The sequence below is a fragment of the Anas platyrhynchos genome, chromosome 13 (genome assembly GCF_047663525.1).
Source record: "Anas platyrhynchos isolate ZD024472 breed Pekin duck chromosome 13, IASCAAS_PekinDuck_T2T, whole genome shotgun sequence".
NCBI classification, from domain to species: domain Eukaryota; kingdom Metazoa; phylum Chordata; class Aves; order Anseriformes; family Anatidae; genus Anas; species Anas platyrhynchos.
In genome coordinates, this window is record NC_092599.1 from 20,392,637 (window position 1) to 20,399,926 (window position 7,290).

Consider the following 7,290-nt stretch of genomic DNA (forward strand, 5'->3'; position numbering starts at 1 on the left):
ATTTAAAAAAAAAAAAATGAGGTGTACTACTTTAAAAAGCACATCCTTATGCCCAGCAGAGTCACATTCTTTGCCACTATAAACAAAACTAATTCCATAAAAAGATAAAAGCAGACATGCCACAGATTTCCATAAGCAGTCTTTCTGGGGCCAGACATCTGCAGCTGTAGCATCAGCCCACGAGGCTGGCCACTAGTACAATGCAGGGGAAATAGTGCACTTTCTTCCCAATTTCTTTTGACAGTTAGTTAGTACTCCCCATGTGATGGTGAGCTGTCAATAACACATTAAAAGAGAAAACCATCAGCAGTCCAGTCTGAATTCATTTATAATGAAGGACAGTTTTCTGAGCAAGCTGTCTTGCAGAGATCATAAGTGTGAGCAGGAAGGAAGAAAAGCAAAGAGAGAATTAAAACAGAAAAACAAGAAACAAATTTGAGCAGGGGATTTTACTCTAATTACTGTGCTGCACCACTCTTTTTCTTTCTACCCCCTTCCTTTTGCATCCATCCCTGGCTTGGTGCTGCCATGCCTTCATTCACACAAGACTGGGTCTTTAGAGGAGCTCCCAGTGTCAGAGAACTCAGAAGGCACAGGTACTGTGCCACATTCCTCATTCGTATCCAGAGCAATGGTCTTCTGTAAGGGGATTAAAATGGAGCGTGCCTAGGTCAAAAGGTAGACAGGAAAAGAATTGGACTTCTGCTTTCTTCCTGTCAGGAAAGACTATAGGCTGGCCAAAGCATTAAGTCACATCTTTCATCATATCTGGAGAAAGACTTTAGTTGGATGGGAACAGCAGGAAGCCAGGGACAGCCAACTATGAAACGACATCCAAAGAACCACAACCCTCTATCATCCTGTTATAAAGCAAACTCCCAGTATTTTACAGGTAATGTCATTCAATATCTAGCACAAATTTTAAAAACGTAATAGTCCTATACTTGACTGCTATACCTTCTATTATTATAGGTGGTAATGAATGCAAATCATATGGCAATTTTAGTTCATCATTACAATGAAAAGGTTCCTGGCAAAGTGCTACCACAAATGAAAACCCACATCACATTCGATACCAAAAACATAAGCCTGATTCCATTTAAACATACCTACCACAGAAATATCCCACATATGTCCCAGATCTGTCAGTAATTATACTTGAAAAGGATGCACCATGTTAGTTAGCTCAGTGAAACTAGCCGTATTGTGGTCTCTGAGTCGTCACGGCCATTAGCTTTTATCAGTATTCATCACCAGCATATTTTGCTCTTCCAGCTTCTGTTTCTTTCCAGTCTTCCCAAGCTCACCTTGCTTTCCCATCCTCCCCTGCTCAGCTCAGCACAAAGAGCAGAGGATCAGGTTGCAGTCATCTGGAAAGCACCTCTTTGTCCCCAAGGTACATGGTCCCTGGCACAGTGCAGTGCCACTCACAGCATTTCCAAATCCATAAGCCCCATCTTTATTTGTTAGCGCTGAATATTAAGCTAGTACCTCTTTCAGATTTGCAAGTAATTTCACATTGCTTCACATAGACATTCTTGTGGGCAGAAGAGTAATCCAAATGTTTTGCTTGGACAGCTGATTATGTAAGATCTTTAAAATGGCAATATATTCTACAGTATAATTCAATGTAAGGGAAATAAACATTTAGGAAACATAAATAAACCAACCAGAAATATCAAACTGGGCTTTGAACCTGTATTTAGGAACAAGGAGAAGTCAGAAATTAGGTCCAAGTTAAGACCAAGGAAAGTAGAGTTTTGACCTGAAGTATCTGTCTCAAACTCCAGAAACGATTAAGAAAACCACAGGCCAATTTCTGCAAACAGTTATGCATTTGAATAACTTCAGAGATCTTATTTGTATGAGTAAAATTCCTTACCTAAGTGTCTGCAGGATCATGCTTCGTGATGGGAGCCAGCAAGGCTGGAGAAGTGTTTTAAATTGTTCCTTAACTACTGTTAGTCCAGTAAGGAAGGGCATACTCTCTCCCCGTGCAACATAACCAGATAAAAGCACATTAACCTGACTTCATCATGGCATACAACTCACAGCTAACTAGCCTAAAGGAAATCGTATAACTTGGTGTACATTCTTTTGTTACATAGCACAGACAAATGAAGTGTCACTGTTGGACTGACTTTTTATTGTTTGGGTGCTGACTCTGTGCTCTTCAGAGCACATCCTGTACATTCTGTTTTCTTACATGGTACCTATTTGTAGGGGCTGTTCTTCCTGAAGAGCATAAACGAGTCCCTCCTGCCACACAGGAAATTTGTTTTTGAGAGAGGCCAGTAAGTACATTTTGCCTGTTGTGGAAAAGGTGAGTCAGACCCATGAAACATAAACTGCAGGTAAAAAAGCACTGAAAACAAATAATCTGCTGACAGGTATGCTTTGCATTTGTGAAACAGTATTCAGATAAGGTTCACAAAGCTAGGTAATGATTATTTGAATATTTGGTATAGATTACTACTATCTAGCTAGCTCGATATCTACATGGTAGCCCTGTAACAACCACGAAGTACAACATCTTTCCCATAGAAGTAGATATGCATTTCTGGGAACAGCTCTGTATTCCAGGTGCTTTGTGTTTTGAATTTCTGCCCTAGCTCTGCATGTCCAGCAGCGCCAGAGTCAGTGGGAGCCACCAACCTAGAGTAAATCCAGCAAATATAGAGACAAGCACCCATAATGTACCAGGTACATAGAATACGCTTTGAAACTCTGGCAGGTAGTCACAACGCACTCAGCTAGGAGGAGGTCCAAAAATCACAATTTCCTATCATAACCACTCCAATACTTTTCCTTGTTTCAGAGACAAGAATAAAAATGTATTTTATTGAATGCCTCACCTACTACATCCTCTATCCTCTGGAACAGTTGGATGGCTGTCTGTCCCCTGGAGAAGGACAAATACCCGTACAGAATGGAGAATGGCACGCTCCCCATGGGCAAGGTTTTGCATCCACTGTGCGTTTGGTCTGGTGTAAACAAGCAAGGAGTAACTCAAGGTAGTGCCCATCAGAAACTCACTTGTTTGGACATTGCAGCCTGGTTATCTGAGGGCCAAAGCCACAGCTCTGTCATGATTTGTGCCTCGTGACCAGAGACTCCTGGAGTCTGTACAGTAAGAAAGAAAGATTTCTGAAGGAGAGGGAGAAAGCAGACCTCACGCAGTACCTTTGAAAATCTCTCCCTAAAGGCATAACTCAAAAAGCCATTAATGGGGCAGAGAGTTTTCATTATTCGAAGCATGTTTATTGCATCTCTTTCCCCCAAGGAAAATAGCACCCGCTGTGAAATGGAAGGCAGTTAATGGATTGCAGCAGCAGGAACTAAATATATTTCCTTCTCTTCCGTAAGTACCAAAGAAAGAAGAAAGTGGCCAGCACAGGCATTGCCCACAGAGGCTAACTGCTGCTCCAATTCCCCAGACAAAGCATCAGTTTTAGAGCTTCTCACTGAGCTTTGTATGTAGCCAAAGGCAGATGCTCTGCCCTGGGAGAAAGATTATTCCTCTCTAACTGACGCTGGACAAAAGACTCACATGGAGCTTCCATACACAGAGATGTCTGAACAGCCGTATGGGTCTGCATCCAGCCCCGGGGCAGGGCAGAACAGGGTGGAAGGGCACAGCTGCAGGGAACGGGTCGAGCAGGACTGTTCCCACCACAAGATCAGGTCTCCCATAGTTCAGTCCAGCCACCCCATGCCTCTTGGGGGAATATCTCCCACTTTGCTGCTTTCCCCACTTCAGGCAGCATTGTTAGCATGCTATGGCCCCTCTACTCATTGCTTTACTATGACTGCAGAGCACCTGCCCCTTGTTAAAGGCACCCTCAGACAGCATGTTTCATTTCTTCAACTTGCACCATGCAGAGAGCTGCCAGCCCCCCCGGTCTGGCCCCTGAGGTAAGGGAATCCTGCAGTGGCACACAGCAGCCGAGCTCTGCCCATTAACCGAGGCACCCCAGGCTGGAGGCTCACAAGGAACCTCGCTTCAGCACCTCCTGCCAGCCAATTCCACTGCTTATTGACCTAACAGAAAAGAGCAAACAGAGGAAAGAAAGCATTTTCCTGAGCCTGGCTCTCTCCTATTGCTCCCTCCTTCCCAAAGCCTCAGAGACGCTCTGCAGAGCACCAAGCTTTCAGTGCCCCTTTGTTGGCTTTGCTTCTACCTGAACAAGGAAGACAGGGGCTCTTCCTGAAGTTTTCTTGCTATCCTATTATCAAGTTGTTAGATTTGTGGTTTTTGTTTTTGTTTTTGGTTTTGTTTTTTTTTGGTTTGTTAGATCATTCTTTCTTTTCTTTCTTTTCCTTTTCCTCTCCTCTCATTTTCTTTGATATCCTATCAGTATTAGTATTTTTAATATCTCTTCCTCAGGTCTGGGGAATAAAAGCTGTGGTAACTTAGCTGGGGGTTAGCCAGCATGAATAGCTCAGTCGTTAGTCCCACAGGCCCTTCCGAGGTGCAGCCTCATATTAATGGTAGTTTGCCTTCTCTTTTGCTTTTGTATAGTCTTCCTTGAAAATGCCGTGCAGACGGTGTAAATGGTATAAAGGTAGATAAAGCAAGGCACGTATACTTTCCATATCTTGTTCTCCACAACCTCTTTCCAGCAGAAGGAGCCACGATATCCCCTAAGTGAACTACTCACACAAGGGTAGATGTTATCCCGACACTACAGCAGAAGCAAAGCAAACAAGAAGTAAATACACAAGTGGAAATGCAGGAAAGAAAATGGAGACTGGATTCCCCACCCCAGCCTTTGGGAAGTAAGGCAAAGCCAGGAGGTTTACTACTTTTAGAAGATTCATATACATTTTCTAACGAACTAGTATATACAGGAACTCTAACTCGGTACCTTGAATTCTTGTGCTGACTTACAAGATAATGACCAACGTGCAAGGAGAGACACTTGCACGTATTCCCTTTAGAAAAAGAGCTGAGATGGAATCATGAACATCTTCAGCCTTGAAACCGATGTTGCTCAGAAGGAAATACTGGTGGGTGTGGTAGAAGGAGTCATTTCACAGACAATTTGTTTAAAAATACAAAGCCCACACCTTTTACATGCATTGTTAGAATAAAATAAAAATGGGAACTTAAACTGTATTTATTGCATAGTCCTAACACTTCTCGTGTTGCCTTATTTTCCATGCAGATAAAACATTGGTAGGGTAAAGAGTCTGTCTCTTTCACTGCCTCTGTAAACAAGCAGAAATACATTGACAACTCCAAGCTCCCTGGAATAATGTGCTGGCTGTAGATGCCTATGTCTGCATATCACCATTACAGATTTCTCTACACCAGTGATTCAGCTTGGGCAGAACTGAAACTTCCCCATTTCCCCAGATATTGATAAAACAAACAGTGAAAGAAAGAAATTATTTTCCACAGCTTTTCCTCCTGGTTTTGCAGCAGGCTTTAGTTAAAAAGTGATTTCCCAATGAGAATGGAAATGAGAAATAAGAAAGTCAATTAGAAAACTGAGATTTGTGAGATACCCTTGGAGAAATCTTAATGAGACTTTGTACCTTAGCCTCTTCTTTCCCCGGCTTCAAGAGCCTGTACTCTACTAAATTATTTACAGTCTATGTAAACTAAGAATGAGTGGAACCAGAGTGTTTTGAGAAACAGATGCTGAGGTTGCCCTTTCCTCCCTCTCTACTCCTGGCAGATATATTATGTTCACAGTGAGGCTGTGATCCTGTGCAACTTTACTTCTGGGGTTGAATTTCTGTACTGTGCAGTTTTCTGCCATTCACCCGTGCTGCTTGCCTTCCCCTTCTCTTCTGTAAGCACCATCCTGTAACCTTTTAAAAGGCCCCACCCCACCCTGATATTAAACACAGCAGCTGACTACGGCCTCCTTTACTAGAGCTTTGTCATCAAAGCTCTTCATTCAATTCCTGCTGTAATTCTTTCTCCTGCATGTTTACATTCCTCATATTCCCACTTCAAATGCCTCACCGCATGACCCCTGCTTTGTGACCATACCTAGGCTATATAAATATCTTAGAGAACATTTTTTGCAAGTTTTCTGTCACCCTGTCACTGGACGAGCAGGAGTGGTCAGGCAAGCAGAGCTTACACACCGCAGCATACTTCCCTGTTGGATCACCCCAGCCACCAAACACCTTGAGATTTTAAAATAAAGCCTCAGTGCTTCAGTTGGGCAGTACAGGGGGAAATGTGAGGTAGGCTGTCTCTTCACCTGATATTTTCCAATCTTGTCTTTGTCTTCTCCTTTCATTATGCTGATGTTACAGTCCAAAAAGACAGAGAAGAGAGAGAGAAGATTTTTTTTTTTTTTTTTTGTGCAAATTGGGGCCCACTAACTTGAGCAATAATTAGATCTACAAAATGTGACAGCTGGTGGTGGGCTCACATCTATTTCCCTTTGTAACTGAGTACCTTGCACATGTCCCTAAAGCCCTTTTGTTGTTAACATTCTTTTTTTGCCAAAGTTTTTTGTATTACACCATTACTCTAGCTAAACCCCACTCTTCCACTACCTTGCCTTTGTTACAATATCCACTTAGATACACGAAGACCAACCAGTTTCTGTCTCCCCAAGACTGGTCAGCCCTAGCTGCCAGGAAAGATGAAGCTTCAGGGTCATCCAAAGTTTGGTAACGCGGGAAAACAAAAGTCAAAGAGGACAAATCCCGGCATTGTGCACTCAGACAGGGAAGCTGCAGTTGCATCAGAAGACCTATCATCGCTGAGGAAATGCAGGTGAAAAGATGGGGACTCAGCAAAGCAGCATGGAAGTGGGAGGACCTGAGCAGTGAGCAACAGCTTCTTTGGAACAGAGATGCCTCCACACCTACTCTGTTGAAAGCAAGTAGGCCTTGTGTCACAACAAACGGGTTTAATCATATGCTGAAGTGCCAATTGATTCCTCCAAATATTTAGCTCTTAAAAAAAAAATCCAAGGAAATATAGAAGCTTGTGGGTGCAGGGTACTTCACAGCAAAGTTGCTGCTGTTAATCCTTACCAGCTGTGGTGAGGACAAGCTTTTTTTCCCAGTACACTGTGAGACATCAAAGTGTGTTGCTAACATTTATGCTTAATGCTCCTCTCTCAAACAACTGCATCTGCCCTGCTGATAACTAAAGAAATAGTAGCTTAGAACAATAAGGCTGCCTTAGACTGATGGTGATGTCAATTGACTGTGGGTATGGATGGCTCTTGATCCTATCATTTTTTCTATCCATGCCACCTAAAATTTACCGGTTCAATCACAGTTTTAGCAGTACATGGTGTTCTGTAGTAAAAA